A 14623-nucleotide genomic window follows, 5' to 3' on the forward strand; every position below is an offset into this window, starting at 1 on the left:
CGATGCTTTCAGCACAACACTGCCCTCTGGAGCTCTCAGAGAGAGAGTTTGCTCATCGCACACCAAACAAAGCAAAAATAGAGAGGAAAATAGGAAAAGGCCTTGGTTTCCGATGTAAAAATGAATAGCACAGTCTACACAATGTAGTGAGCAATGAAAGCAGTTATACAGCAAAAAAAAAGGAAAAATAAAGAAATTCATCCCCGTCTCAAATGCCAGGAAATATTTTCCAGCATTGAATGGAAGGCAGAGAAGAAGTGAGAATTTTAAATAGATGTGGAAAGAGTGACCTACTGCAACAAAAATATTTCAATACTTTTAAATTTTGCTTAAAGGCATCTGGCAGCATTCTTACAACAATAACAACAAAATCTAAGTATTGGGAAGGAAAAAAATCATTTGCTCCCCCAAAAATCTATTTTAGATGGAGTTCTTTTTCTGCTGTACATCCTATCATATTTTGATAGTGTTTGTGTCAACGCAAGGATGATATGTTACCTTGTGCTGTCAAAAGCTTACCAAAATAAACCTCATCAACAAGGCATTAAATAATAATATCACCTTTTTGAAGTTTTTATATTCTCTGTGATGTACTTATGCATATTTTTAAAAGAACTTAAATTATTTATTCCCACCTTCCATCAAACCTGTCTAAGCAGTGAAGTGTATACAGAATGTTGTGTTGTACTAAGCTCTTTTAAAGAACAGCCCACAACACTTAATTGAAAGCATGGAGTTGTTAGAATTTAATTCCTTGAGTTTATGGAAGGCTGAGTCTTGCAAATATAGTAACAACCCATCATTGCTATTTCTGCTGGCAAATATTATTCTCCGTAATATGCATGCATTGAATTGGATTCAATAAGAATCATTCCAATACCTTCTCCACAAAGTAGTTTTCTATTAAAGTAAATGATGGAAAATATGAGGTTAGAAAGAACCTCTGGAGATTATCTAGTGCAAGCATTTGCTCCACAAAGGGTCAGCTAGAGAAGGTTGCTCAGAGCCACATTCAGTCAGGTTCTGAGTGCTTCCAAGGATGGGGATTCCACAACCTGCTTGGGCAAATTGTTCCTTGCTTTGACAAGAAAGTTTCTTCTCATTTTTAAGTTGTATTTCCTGATTTTCAGTTTATGCCTATTGATCTTCATCCTTACACAGTGAAGAGTCTGACTCTGACTCCTTTACTCCCCCATGCCCGAGGCATTTATACACACTGATAAGATCCCCCCTTAAGCAGTTCCATCGCTCTCAGCCTCTCCCTATATGTCAGGTGTTCCAAACCCTTAATTGTCTTTGTGGCCCTTTGTTGAACTGTCTGCAGTATGTCCATGTCTCTTGTAATGAGCCCAGTCCTGGACCCAGTATGCCAGATGTATCTCTCCAGTTCTGGGTAGACAGGAAGGATCACTTCCTTTATCCTGCTGACAAGGATTCTCCTAGAGAAGCTCTGGATGCTGTTTTCTGCAGGAGCTTATTGCTGGCCCATATTCAATTTGGGGTCCACAAGGACCCCAAAGGCCTTTTCTGCAAAGCAGCTTTCCAGCCAGTCAGCCCCCAGCCAGTGCCAGTGCTGGGGCTCTTTCTTCCGAGAAGAACTCGTAGTGCAACTCAATGTTATCAGGATAGTAGCTGCCAGTTTTGAAAAGAACTGAAATGATGGCTTGGGAATAAATAACTTGTATTGCTGTAGATGAAAGAAAGGTTATTTGAATATCAGCAGACTAAAGGGAATGGATCAAAACAAACAAAAATGGCAGCAAAAGAGAAGCTGCGATCCTCATGTGAGTGAATGTCTGATCATAGAAACAGAACTCCTGAATTATTCCCTCAGGGTTTGAGCCAGTATATATCTAAGCCTGTGAGAGCTTCTCTATGGTTTTTGGGGCACTAAATGAAACCAAAATGTACTATGAAGAAAGGGGAGAAAGTTTCCTTTTTTTTTCTATCTTGCTAATAATAAGCAGCAGCTAAGCAAGCATCTAGAAATAGTGGAAAATTCTGAAAATATTTTATCAATTGAATTTAGGTTATGGAAAACATAAAAATTGTTTGTCTGCATAAATATTTGCAGGATTGATACATATATGGGAAAGGAAATCCAAAGTAAATAACAACACAGAAGATCTACTATCCTCCCTTTGTTGATCAGAGAAAAAATTTAGCTTGACACTACAAGATTCAAATTCCTGTAAGTATCCTAGGCAGTTGACTGTTGTGCAAGTAGGAGGAAAAGAAATTATTATACATTTTACTCTCTGAGGCTAGTTATGAAATACTGATGCCAACACTGCAGTATATGATAAATCTAATAATAATTGGCAGGTTCCCTTGGCGTCCTTAGTGCAGATGGCCAAGTTTAATAGCATGTTTTAATTTCATTTCAGAACCAAATGGATAGCATGGGTCAACTTGGCTGATCTGCATATATGTGCAGCAGGATCATTCTTAGAAGCGGCTTTTCCCTTAACAAACTGAATTTCCCCAATATTTTATTTGGTAAAATTTATAAGACAGCAGCTGTAATTCAAATACTTTTTCTTCACAGAATACAAGCTGGAATAAAATTGGAATACAATGTTTCCAGCACATGTTGGGTAAGTGATAGGATCTGATTTTAGGACCATGGATTAGAGCTGCTTTTGAAAAATAACATATGAAGAAGATATGGCCCTTCATCTGTGTCCTAAAGTAAAAATAGATCAGAGACCTGAGTTGCTTGTTTTTATTTCAGTGTTTTGTTAGATAATCTAAATCTAATATAAACAGCATTCCAAAGTTTACTTATTTTACTCTTTCCTTAAAAATTTATCTAAAAACTCTAAATGGGGGCTCTTCTCTTTGCAAGATGAAAATTTCTTCACTGTCATTCTCACTGTGCATTACTGTTCACTGTACAAATACACTGGCAAACAATTAAACTTATTTCTGAGAGTCCTTTCAGATAGGATTGCCAAAGAAGAAACCATTGATGAGAAATCACTTTTAGAAGTTGCATTTTTTATTCCCAGTGTTTATGAAATTATCTCTATCATCCAGCCATATTTCAGTGGATGCTAGCATTATGACTTGAGATCTTTAGGATTTTTTTTCTAGCTGAATACCTGCAGACACAAAGTCTTTATAATGTTCCTTTCCAGGCTTGGATAGTCAAATTTGTCTTAACTAATTTCTCACTGATAGCATTGTTATCATTGCTTAATCACTAAAGGAGTGGAAGGTCTTGTCCTCAAGAACATCAGTTTAAGTCCAGCTCTATGTGTGTATTTAGCTAGCTCAAAGGACAAGATGTGGCTCATAGTGATTAATAACTATGTTCTCCAGAAGCTGGCATCTTCACTGACGTCTGCAGTATATCTAATTGAATTGGCCTCACTGAATTTAATCTTGAGATCCTCAACACACCAAAATTAAGTACAATTTTAAGTATAGTTAATAAATTAAACTTTCATTTTGCTAGAAAATATGGGCATCTAACACTTTAGGGATACATGAGGTGAAAGATTAATAATAAATCTATTAAATTTAGAACAATTTACAGCTTTTCTTTAGAAATAGAATGGCATTACTTTTTTAAAAAAGAAAGAAGAAAACTCAATTATTTGGATGTTTACCCATTATAGGCTAAATCTTTATTTGCCATAGGTTCTCTATATTAGGAGTTACACTGAATGATCCTGATGGGTACCTCTCAACTCACCATATTCTATCATTCTATGATAGTAGTGAAATCAATATACAATTGAGGAAGTGGAGTATCATCTGGGCACACTGCCAGCAAAGTCAATAACTCTTTACCCTTGACTTAACCAAAATGACCATCAAAATGACCATAATTTAGGCATTGGAATGGCTAAAGATGAGGAAACTCTTTCATACTTGTTGGTTCAGAGGAGTGTCAACGTATCGTTAGGGAGTGTATCAAATTAACAGGCCTACACAGAGGGCAACCAGGAACACCTATGAACTGAGCACAGTGAGAGCTCATTGATAAGCAGGTCCAGAAACACTCTGCTGACTTTCTGCCCTGTTCTATCAAGATCTATCCAGATCCATAAAATCCTCTCCTGGGGAAGGCTGAAAACCAAAGGGAGACCAAGCATTAAAGGATTTGGAGTAATATCTTAGAGATTACAACTCTTTGCTAAGAGATGTCTGCACTAGATTATAGCCTACCTGATGGTCTCTAAAATAATTGCTAATAATCTTGGCCCACAGTCTGTAAAAAGAGTTTATGCTGGGTGGATAATTCTAAGTGTTCTCTTAAGTTGCAACTGATTAGCCTGGTATCAATATCAGGTTAGATAAGGAACAGATAGAAAAACTGAGACAATAATTAGTCCCAATGATGGGATTCATGACAGGATTAATGAATTATTAATTCCAATTTTAAAAAATTAATTGACCCATACTCAATACTTCTTACTCAATTACAAATAGCAGTGTGACATACTTGCACTTAGGTACGTCACTTGACCTAGACTTGTACAACCTTGTGCTTAAGAAACAGGATACAAAAATAACTGATTAAACCTATTGAAACTGCACTGACAGTGTGACACTGTAGACTCTGAAATTTCATCAAATAGAAAAAATTATCACACCCTTCAAGGGTTTATTCTTGGTCTCAGATGATTTTGATTTTTATCAGTGACATGGAAGGAAAACAAATCATGATGGAGAAAGTGTGCAGGAATAGAGCAAGCAGTAAACCATGAGGGAGCAGTAAACAATGAGGCTGACAGCTCACTGATAGAATTTGGATTGTGTTTTTGAACAGGCACAAGCAAACAGTAGGCATTTCTATTCAGTTTATTGGCTCATACTTAAAGATCAGGAGCTGTGTACTAATGAATGATCACTCTGATGATGACTTACTGCCCAGGTAATCAGCAGACACCAGTTCTCAGAGCACAGTTGTGGCTGAAGAAACTAAATTAAATCCTTCAGTATTTAAACAAAGCCATGTAGAAAAGGAATAAAGAGACCATCTCACTTTCACATTCAGTATGGATGTGGCTTCTACCAGAATACTGTGACCAATTTCTAGCTGAGGAAGTGTGAAAAATTGATCAAGATTTAGAAAACCAGAGAGAAGTACTTAAAACAAATTTGTGCAAAGACTATTAAGCTTGGAAGACTGGAGAAACTTTTTTATTTGAGTCTATTGCTTAATCCCATCTAGCAAAAAAGAATTTGTTTAGCTGAAAGATCAGCCTGGTATAGGTCAGCAGAAGGGCTGATCAAACAGCAACTCTAACAAAGTCCCTTACTGGATTCATGTGTTCACAGGAAGGGTTATAAATGTAGTGTTTTATTACTGGAGTCCTGCTGGGACTGAGTGGTTCCACAATAATAAAAGATTGTAAAAACAGTCTAACTTAAAGAAAGAATCCTATGACTTGGCCCCTCATTGCTATCACTGTCGTGCAGTGCCAGGTGAACAAAAGAAACAGAGAAGGTCAGATTAGACAATCATCTTAGATCTTGGTACTTACCTGAACCATGTATTTATCATACCCTACTTTAATAATTTGTACCAGCAGAATTATTTTCTAACCTTATTAGTACAAATTGTTCTAAAACATTCAGTATTTCACATGTTTAGTCAAACTCTCGTTTTTGGGGAGTGTGTATTTTTTCATAATATCTCAGCAAGCAGTCAGAAGTGCACCAGCTTGCAAAAATGAGGAATGGGGGGTAATCCTAATTAAATTTCTCCATTAAAATAACTTAGTCCCTAGCGAGGGCATTGTTGCAGTTTTGCAGCACATTATTATAACTAAAAGGGCAAAGCCATAAGCATTTGTTAGTTTGGAAATGGTAAAAATGCAAAAGATAACATTTGCAATGCAGTAACCCATTGCAAGCATCCCTGCATTTCCGAGGACATTTCACATGCAGGCTGCCTTCCAATTAGTGCAAGCCAGATGAAGTTTTGAGCACTGAATATAAGCTGGTGAAATGATTTTGCACAGTAATTGACCTCACACCACATGTCACTGATACAGTGTCCTTTCCCCTCACTGTGGCCTATAATAGAATTTTTTGGAAGAATATTAACCTGGCTGTATATTATTTTCTGGTTCATTAAATATAATAGCAATTCTGGCAAAGCCTTTAGTTGATGAGAGAGATTTGTCCTCCACAAGAAAGCATCACTATACTAAATGCTGGATCCCTATCTAATTTGCTTACATTCAATACATTTTTGAATAGAGATATTAGATGGAAAACCCACAAAGGACCATTTATAATTCACATCCTACAAAACTCTTTGGATTCTCAACTTTATCTTTACTGGCAAACACTCCCCATAGTCCTATGAGATCTTTAATGGGTTTTGATGTTCTTTGGTCATGAAGATTCTGAGGGAGGAACAAGTATATCACCCTCTTGGTGATATCACTCCCACGCATAAGAAAGACCCTTTAAAACAAAAGGGCTCAAGGGTCTGTTTTCAATACTTCCTGCAACCTTAGAGCATCTTCTCTTGCCCTTACAGCATATCCCTCTTTCAGGTCATTTGTCACTGTCGCAGCTTGACTGGCAGTGATAGTTAACCTTTGCTTAGCACCCTTAAGGTATTTACTTTGTACTTAAATATATTTTCTCACTTGCACACTGATAAAATACCCACATTTACAGAAGATTTTTTATCCCAAAAGATTTCAAAGAGCTCTGCAAGCTATAAATTCACAGCAGTACTGTATAGGTAGTGTAGCTTTTTGCTCGGTACAAAACCAGCAGACAAAGTCTGGGAATCCTGATGTTTTAACAAGCAACTGCTGACACAGAATTTAAGCAGTGGGATCTGAATTTTGCTGAATATTAGTCTAGGCTGTAGAGCTAGGTTGCAGTTGCTGATGAACTCATGACCACAAAACTTGCCCGGGTGTCTTATGGCACTCAAGAAGGAGCTAGTGCAGACCAACAAAGCATAACGACACATGACATTGGATGTCAGTAGAACTGAAGCACTTCATCCTAATGGTGCAGCCCTCAAAGCTATGCCTGGGTCCTTAGGTAATAGAAGATCTATCAACACTTTCATTTTCATGTTTTTGATGATGATAAAAAAACCAAAACAGCAATGCTAATATTTTGCAAACACAATATTCAAACTACAATGATGCTGCTTAGACTAAAAAAACAGGCATGTCTCACATCCTTTCCCAGTTAAGACTCACAAACAAACTGTCCATGTCCTTCCCAGGTCTTCGCCATTAGGCCAAGCTGAATGCAGAATGGCAACAGTTTATTTCAGTACTAAACACAGTATTACAACTGCAGCAGGAGAAATCCTAATTCAGATTCCTGGCCTTGGCAGTATCTGTCACAGATGGCTGAGAGGGAGAGAATGTGTTGTTTTCCATCCAGTCCTGGTTGAATATGAAATTGATAAAGAGCAAGAAGAATGAGGAATTTTCTCCAGCTCTGCCTTTGGTCTGTGTGGGGCTAGTATCACTGAGGCTGAAGAGAGCCTAAAACTTGAGGCTCCTTCTCCCTGAGCAGGCATGGCGACTGTTAGACTCGTTTTATAGAAGACAGTGCTGGGTTGAAAGGAGACCATGAGGCTAGCTCCACTGTTAGAAGCATATTAATGGGTGTAAAGCCTCAGAAAATTCTCATCTATCTTGTGCCAAAGGCATAGATCTGAATTCAGAGGCTATAAGGAAACTACTGAGCAGCCTGTCATATCCCTTGAGGCAAAGGATTAAGGGAGAGAGACCTTGAGTTCCAGTGCAAAGGATATCCACATTTAGCCCAGACACAATTTTTATGTCTCATCCACCAAAAAACAAAACAAATAACAAAAAAAATACATGGAAAACCAACCTGGAACAAAATCAGCTTTCACTCTTCACACTAGGAGACTGCACTGATATAGTAATATTTGAAGTTAGGATTATTTCCAAGTTTAAAAATCTGACATATTCAGAATCTCACTTACCTAAACTAAGCAGTCATTTTTAAATTTTTGGCCTCAATATCAAAAGTTGGTTTTGGATCACCCCAAGATAAATGTTTATATTGGATTTCTATCATAAACCAAATTCAAGTTTTTACCTTTCCTCATTTTCAGTTACCTCTGGCTGTTTAATACATCCTCCATTAATTCTGTTCTGCACTATTGGTCTGAAATTTAGACTGCATCATAAGAATCCTTTAGTATCAACTAAAGTATCAGCACTTTAAAGTCATCTATAAAAAGCTTTTGATGACTAATATACATTTTTCTGTTCCTGCATTAAATTTGTTTCAAGCAAAAGGAGACTGTTTGGAAACAACACATTAAGTTCTCTGATAAATCAACTACTTAATATTTAATTTGAAATCATACTGGGAAAACAAATTAATTTTTTCCCAGGCTAACAACTGAAGGGAAAGATGTACGATAGCTGCAGAATTATAGAATTAGCATCATTCTGACATGGATTTTGTGTTCGTAAACCATAAGGAGAATAATTTTATATGTGTACTTTATATCGTTCTATATTAAAAAACAGTCACTTTAGATTAATTTAATTTGAATTCCTACATGGCAGTTCCAAATAAAGAGGATGAATAACCAAATGGAAAATGCCTTTGCTTATTCCCTGCTCTGAAAAGGATTCATTATTTAAAATACTACCATTAAAAATGAACCATTTTCACAGATACGATAAAACAAATAATTTTTTTTACATGCATCCTTACAACTCTGAAAAATGTGAATATCTGTTTACTGGCAGGCTTTTGAAAGGTATCCTTAGTAGTATAGGCACAAAGAGACATCACAGATGTCTTCTGTCCTACATTTTTTATGCCACTGTCACACTCAATGGCACTAGACTTTATCATACCTTTCTCATGGATTCTTCTTTTTGTGCTTTGTGCAGTCCCTGCTTGCATCTGCAGCTAAAACCAAACTAGCTTCCACGTTGCATGATTGCACCTCATGTTCTGTGTAATAAGTCATCACTACTGCTACTTAATGATACTTGATTTACACAGGTGCCTCATCCTGCCCAAGGACAGAGTGTGTAAGTGCCCTGTTCAGCTTTGAAAAAAGAAACCCAGCCCACAGAGGATGCACTGAGCATGTTTTGTGTTACTGTCAGTGGCTCTGGTACAGTCTTACGTGGCTGCCTGCAGTTTAACCAAGGAAAGCAATTTCATGGGGTAAAAAATATGATCTGGACCATCATCTCAAGGATGAAGTCCTGTCAAATCAAAATATAATTTCCTCACCTGTCTACAAATGTAAAATGTGTGATTAGAGAGGACTCCTGATGCAAGTGTGATGTACTGTGAGCACACATGCAGCAGTGGTAATGGGGAGATCATGCAAGTATAAATGGCATCCAAGAGGAGCAGCAGACCCAAACCCCACCATTTAGGTCATTTGGCTGATCATGTCCATTTCTGGGTTTTTTTCATAATTCTTGGGATCTCTGTTTTAGCTAAAGCAAACAGCAGAGAGCTGCATTACCTAAAATAGTTCTTGAAGGAAACAGGAAACAAGCAAACTGAAGAGTGAGAGCCTGACATTAATATTTTCAAGAGGTAACAGCTAGCTCAGTCTTGTCACAATTCTGTTGCAAACTCAGATTTTCATAGCTGTTTCTGCTGACTCCACACAAAGGATTCTGCTACTAATATGCAATTGTATTTTGTGATGCAGGTCCTTACTTCATGCCAGTTAAGCCTCTATGCCAGTTGAATTACAGGATTGTCTATGCTATTCTGAGTACATTAGGAGAAATTTATTCCTCAAAAACTCAGATCAGCCCAAAATGACCTCTAGCTAAAAGGTTGAGATACAGGTAATATTTTTAGCTTTCAGGCCAACTCATAGAGTCTTATTCATTCTAAGAGGTGGTTCATGCTCTTCAACATGTAGAATGTGTGATTCATGAGTTTAGCCCTCTCAGGCTCCTTTACTGTAATATCTCCTGTACCAGGAGCATCATTTCTTGGTGTCATGAATTTCACCCTCTTCAGTAGTCTAATTTGGTTGGTGTAATTTGGCTGATATGGTTGCTTTCTTTTTAGCCAAATAGAAGTACAGAACATACTTTTCAGTAATTCAGAGCATTTTTAGCTCCAATATGGACTCTTTTGAGAAGCACTAAAACAAGTTATTATTGAGGTAAATAATACATGGGGGGGGAAAAAAGGTAATGTTTTTAGATTAAAAGATGAAACTGATGGGAAGGTGGAATTTTTTCAGCTTATTTGAAGAGATGCAATGAATTCAGAACTCAATCAGACAAGCCATCCACATTCCTACAAAAATGTTCCTATTCTCATTTGTAATTTTGCCCTGCCCTCTCTTGATGAATTAAGACAGTCATAATGGGCTCTTTTATCAACAGAATTTCTGTCTTAACCAAGAAAGGGGCATTTTCACTAGTCCAAGCAATCATTTTCCCTCTTGCATTCTACAAGTTGTTGTATTTTTCCTTATCATCCAATAATAAAAGGAAGTATCAACATTATTTCCTTCAGCAATTTTGAAAAATTTGTTTCTTTCTGCAAAATTGCTGGCACCATCATAGTCTGTGATACTCTGGGCCATATCCAAAACACCTGACAGGTTAGCTCCATTCAGGAGCTTACCTTTTCATAGCATTTTCTCTTTGCTTTTGTGAAAGTAATGCAAGACTGTTCCCTGAAGCCCTTTTTCTTTACAGTGAATAAAACTGTATGATGGTCAGGGAGTACAGAATATTGATGTGACATCTTTGAATATTTAATTGTCCTATAGTTCTTCAGTAGGTCCCAATCAAGGCATGAACACTTTGTCTGGTCATCAAACAACAGGAGATAACCTATGAAAATATCATTCTTGATTATTGCTACACTTCAGTGATACAGTTGTTAAGATTACTTCTGAAGGAAAACTTCTTCTGGGGATTTCAGAGTCAGCCAGCTGCCAGTCATGTCTTACAGTAACTTAAGACATAGAGTTAGTTTTAAAGGCTTGTATTTCATGCTGATGTTTCTTTCAATTTGATATATCCATTCAAAACAAATAGTTGTCAGTTATTCAAATGCTGAAAAGTGTAGTGCAGATCATATTTCTGTTCAAATTAACACAGCTCAATATTTGCAATATTTTGTGATCAGATTATAGAGACAGCTGGAGGATCTTATACCAGAATGTCTTCAGCTTTAGTTCTCTAGAATAGTTTCTTCAATCACATAATTTGAATTTATTTTAGCTAGTAATAACATTACACCATATGATACTGTGTTAAATGTTGGTCTTGATATTTATCTTTAAAAATGCATTAAACAAAAAACATATAAAACATAAGAAAAGTGTAAAAGAGCATGATAGTTCACAAATTAGCAAGGTTTTGTAGTTAAGGCTATCTGGTTAGCTGTTTTACTATGCAGCCTACTTATCCCCAGCACAAAGCTCCTAAGTAGCATGTGCTTTTTGGCACAACTTGAAGATATTGGCCTAAGTTATGCAAAAGCCTCTGTGTGGGTATGCACCAAGCATGAAATGACATCTGAAATACTGTTATCATTAAGTTGCATATTTTCTTTATTGCATTGCTTTTTATATTAATAGTGGAGACTTTTTGCATCACCACCTCACCTTCACCACATAGGTTGACAGAGCAGCTTCTGGGCAGCCAGGCAGCTGGGCATCACTCTTGAGCCAAGATTTCTCCTGGTAATGTGAATTTCCACTAGACCCTTCTAACCAGAAAGTTCTGAAATACTTCAACCTTATTTGGTATGCAGAGGGCTAGTCTAAGGTATCATTAATTTAATCAGTTACAGTAAAATTTTGAGTCTTGTGTTCCCCAACCCTATTTCTGTCTCTGTGGAGAAGTCAACAGCAGCAATAGGAGGCTGTCAGCCACACTCTGCCTTTGGGGCAGAACCAGCCCTCTCTGCACCCTGTAGATGCTGAATTCTGCTCCTCACGAGAGAACATATTTTGTAACCTTTGTTTCTCCTTGACTTGTCTAAAGCAAAAAACGAGGATTTCTTTTCACAAACAAAATGTTTGTTTGTGTTCAGAAGGACTGAAACAATTCCTCCATGATTCTTCTAGCTCCTGCCATTGAATTCAGCCTCGTTTCACAGCAGTGCCTATATAATGACAGTATTACATATAACCCCATGAACTCATTCAGGGAATATCTTGTTGAATTAGCCAGTATGTGTCTTTCTTTCTCCACTACAAGTCACTTGAAATAAATCCTATTAAAATAATGCAAATTGCTGTCATTAAGAAGATAATCCTGTTTGGCCTATATGGAGCTCACATTTTTCTCCAGCAAAATATCAGAAATTATTGGTTTGTTCATCAAACATCATATAGGCTATTCCACTGGAGCTGAAAAATGACACAATATCCACTTTTCATTTTTTACCCACCCTCAAGTTATCATTCTTTTATGCAAAACAACTGTAAACCCCAGATTTAACCTAGCAGAGTTTATGGGTGAGAGTTACCTGAAGCAGGGATAACTATTTGTCTGACACTGAACTAGACAAACTTGTGCATATTCATTATATCTCACAGTAATTAACACTAATATGCTAATTTTGGTAATACACTACACATCATACAGTCATCAGTCATTCATAATGAGATTTTGTTGCTGGGGAAATGACAGCAGATCCTATGACAAAAGAATTTTAGCTTGTGGGACTTTTATGGAAGATAGCAGTCTGTCCAAATGAAATCCAAAAGACTGGCACCCCATAAGCTTAATTCACAGTCCTAAAAATAACATGCTGTCCTTTCTGAAAATAATGTAAACCATCACATTAACTCACTTTGAAAATTCCAGTGAAGGGTTTGGCTGGGAGATGGAATAGATTAAGCAGGCAAATTGACTGCAAGTACTTCAAACATCAGTTTTATTTAGAAACAGGGGTTTTCAGCTGATGCTCAATGCATATTATTAAATGAAAAGTTGAAAGAATACTTTAAATGACCTGCTTGTGGCTCAAGATAGCTTTGTACATATTTTTCAGTCAGAGTACCAAGTGTACCAAATACCTTCTCAGAGCCCCTGGAAATTTGACTTATATAGAATTAGTATGTTAAAAGAGCTTATTGAATTAAAAATTATATCATGTATTTATATATATGGATGGTAGAGTAATGCCTTTCTAATTGTTTATTAATACCTTAAAATCTGTTTAATACAGCAATGTTAATAGTAACTATCAAATTTGTTTACTAATTCTTTAATTTTCTTCAGGCCATGACAACTCTCTTCTTAGGAAAGTGCCTGAGCTACTGGCCATAGGCATTTTTAGAATAAAGGCATTATTAAAATTTCCTGTCGTAACAGTGCATGAAGAACTGCAAAAGAGAGCACATAGGCAAAGCCAAACATGGATTCACAAATGGGAGGTAAAGCTTGAATAACATGATGTCCTTCTATGAAATAGACTGGCTTGGTAGAAAAGGGGAGAGCAGGTGATATTTTTCACCTCGACTTCAATAAAGCTGTCCCCCACAGGCTGGATGAAGAATCAGTCAGATGGATTTCTGTGCTGCAAAGTCATTGTGGAGGCCAGTAGCTAGCAGTGTATCCAAGGGGGGGTACTGTGTACATTCTGTTCAATGTGATTGGGGTGGGGAGCAGAGCATAACCTTAGTGAGTTTGCTGGTTAGACAACTGATGGGAGTGGTTGATAAACCAGAGGGATCTCAACTGGAGAAGTGGGCTAACAGGGACATCCTGAAGTTCTACAAGGGGAAGTGCAAAGTCTTGTTTCTGGAGGAGAACAAGCCCAGCACCAGTACTTGCTGGGGACTGACAGGGTGGAAAGTAGAAAAGGATTTCGGTGTTCTGGTGGAGACCATATCAACCATGGGTCAACAACAGTCATTGTGGCAAAGACTAATCATATATGCTGTGCTGCATTAGGAGGAGTGTTGCCAGCAGGCTGAGGGACATACTCAGCACTGGAAGGGCCACAACTGAAGTGTTGAGTCCAGTTCTGGTCTCTTCAGTATAAGAGAGACATAGACATGCTGGAAAAGAGTCCAGTGAAGGGCTATGATCATGATTTAGGAACTGCAGTATCTCTCCCATGAGAAAAGGCTGGGAGTGCTGGAAATGTTAAGCCTAGGGAAGAGATGGCTCCAGGGGATCTTATCAATATATATAAAGAGGTGAGAGGAGGATGCAAAAACAGACCCAGACTCTTTTTAGTAGCATCCAGTGACAGAGTCAATGGGCACAAACAGAAACACAGGAGCTGCAGGCTTGTGTGATGGTGACTGAAGCTCAGCAGAGGTTGTGCAGGGAGAATAAGGGATGTTCATATTCAAAGACCATCAGGACATAGTAGTGTGCAACATGCTCTATATGGCCCTACTTGAGGAGGGAGGTTGGACTTGGGTGAACTCCAGAGGTCCCTTTGAACATCAGCCCTTCTGTGGTTCTGTGATTCTGTGAACCAGAGCTCTATTGTTATGCTCTAAGATTGTCGAGGGAAGAGTTGTCATGTCTTCTGCAAAGACTAACTAGTTTACCCAGTGATGGTGATGCTGACAAAATTTCACTTCTTATTGGCTATACTGAGGCAGTCCCAAAAGCAGTGGGAAGTTCAGACTTTGGTGTTCAGCCTCCTGGTAAAGCCTACCCTC

The sequence above is a fragment of the Lonchura striata genome, chromosome 5 (assembly GCF_046129695.1).
Source record: "Lonchura striata isolate bLonStr1 chromosome 5, bLonStr1.mat, whole genome shotgun sequence".
NCBI lineage: Eukaryota > Metazoa > Chordata > Aves > Passeriformes > Estrildidae > Lonchura > Lonchura striata.